The sequence below is a fragment of the Triticum dicoccoides genome, chromosome 1B (assembly GCF_002162155.2).
Source record: "Triticum dicoccoides isolate Atlit2015 ecotype Zavitan chromosome 1B, WEW_v2.0, whole genome shotgun sequence".
Classification (NCBI taxonomy): domain Eukaryota; kingdom Viridiplantae; phylum Streptophyta; class Magnoliopsida; order Poales; family Poaceae; genus Triticum; species Triticum dicoccoides.
In genome coordinates this window covers 471,228,318-471,230,773 of record NC_041381.1, presented here as the reverse complement: position 1 = coordinate 471,230,773, position 2,456 = coordinate 471,228,318, and positions in this window count along the sequence as shown.

The window sequence follows — 2,456 nt, the reverse complement described above, 5'->3', positions numbered from 1 at the left end:
TTTAAAAAAGACAAATATCAACATGAAAAAGGAAAAAAGGTGAAAATAAAAAATGAAATGTAAAAGCAAAAAAGGAAAGGAAAAGACAGGAACATTTTTTCGCATATGCGAACAAAAATTGAAACTGCAGAAAATGTTTTCGAAAAACCTGAACCATTTTTTGAAGTTGTGAACAAATTATGAAATTCTAAACAAAATTTGAAACCGCGAACTTTTTTTGAAGTTTTGAACAAATATTTGAAAATGTAACATTTGATGAAATTATAAAATTATGAAACCACGAACATTTTTTGAATTTGTGAACAAATATTTGAAAGTGAAACTTCATGAAATATCTAACAAGAAGTTTGAAACCACGAATATTTTTTAAATTCCTGAACACTTTTTAAAACACAAACATTTTTTGAATTTGAGACCAAATTTTGCAATCGCGAACATTTTTTACTACGCCATAAGTATTTATGAAATATGATCATTTGCTAAATTTGCGAACAAATTTTCAAATACATGAACATTTTTTGAAATTATTGTACATTTTTTGAATTTATGATCATATTTTATAAAGTGGAGCATATTTTTAAATCTGAAAAAATTGAATGTTAAAAAAAGACAAATATCAACATGAAAAAGAAAAAAAAGGTGAAAATAAAAAATCAAATGAGAAAGAAAAAGGAAACAGCAAAATTAAAAGAGAAAAGAAACAATAAAAAAATAAACAAAATCTTTAGAAAAAACCGAAAACCAAAAAGAAACAGAAAAAACGGTTCAGAGAACTTTCTACAAGGTCCCAAAACCAGGAAAACCTGCTGGGAAGCGCTAGAAGGTTCCCAAAACCGAAAGCGCTGCAACCCCGTTAGTGGGCCGGCCCAGGTCATCCATCGATCGGTATGTCTCTGTGAGAAAGGTCGACATTAAGATGCAACGTGCGTCCAATAGGGAATCCCACCTGCACCGTCCATCAGGCGTCCAATGACACACACATGGACTACAGCCTTGCGCTATCCTTTTTGCTCCAAATAAGCGGCCCATGCGGCCCACAATAATGCTAGACTTACAGAAAGAAATTAGGGAGCTCCTAGTCGGCGCTGTTAGCGCTGATTAGAGAAACTGGCGCTCGCAGGGGCGCGTAATGGACCGGCCCATTTGTTTTTCCCTTTCTGCCAGAAACTGCAAAAATTATACGCAGGTAACAAGACTTGAACACTAGACCTCACAAACCACTTTCGGGTGCACCAACCACTAAGCCATGATAAGACATACGCTTATTTTCTTCGTCTGCTTCATTTTATTCTTTCTGCAGCTCGCGAACCTCAGACCCTTCCGCCAACTGTTTTTTTAATCTTTTTTTCACTTTTTATGTAACGGTTTTGTTCGCCTTCTTTCTTTCCTTTTTTTGCTAAATACTTGCACCATTTGGAAAAAATTAAAGAATTTTTTTTCAAAATGCATGAGTTTTTTAAAAATTTAAAAAAAAATCATTGTTTTTTTAAAAGTTCATCAAATTTGAAGAAAGTTCATCGAATCTAAAAAAATGTTCATCAAATTTGAGAAAAGTTCATCAAAACTGGAAAAGCGTCATCGAATCTGAAAACAAAAATCATCAATTTAAGAAAAAAACATCAAATTTGAAAAAAAGTTCATCAAATTTGAAAAAATAGTTCAATGGATTTCTAAAAAAGTTCATCAAATTTGGAGAAGTTCATTGGATATGAAAAAAAGTTCGTCCAATGTGAAAAAAGTTTAGCGAATTTGGAAAAAGTTCATTGGATTTGAAAAAAATGTTCATCGGCTTTGAAAAAAGTTCATCAAATTTAGAAAAAGTTCATCAAATTTGGAAAAAGTTCATCAAAATTTAAAAAATAGTTCATCAGATATAAAAAAAGGTTCATCGAATTTGCAAAAAGTTCATCAAATTTGAAAAAAGTTCATCGGATTTGAAAAAAATTCATCCAATTTGAAAAAATAGTTCATCGCATTTGAAAAAAAGTTCATCAAATTTGGCAAAAATTCGGAAAAATAAGTTCAACGATTTTTTTAAAAAATCAACACTTTTGAAAAAGGTTCATTGATTTTGAAAAAAGTTCATCGAATATGAAAGAAAGTTCGTGAATTTAGAAAAAAAGATTTATGAATCTTTAAAAAGCGTGCATTAAAGAAAACAAAAAAGGATCAGAAAAAAGAAAAACAAGAAAAAGAAATAAAAACCGAAGTAAGAATGCAATAAAGAAGAAAAGTAAAGGAATCTTGTACGAAAGGTTGGATGGCCCGTCGCTCGCCACCCTTTTTTCGCCAGTTTTTACACGAACGCATAAGGGAACTGGGCCGGCCCAAATCGCGGCAGGGGGGTGTGCGCTGCAGGCGCCCGTTAGCAAAATGGCCTATAACGGGCGCCCACAACGCCAAATAGGGTTTGCCAAGAAATTACGCGTTGGTGTTACAGACATAGACGTGGACTC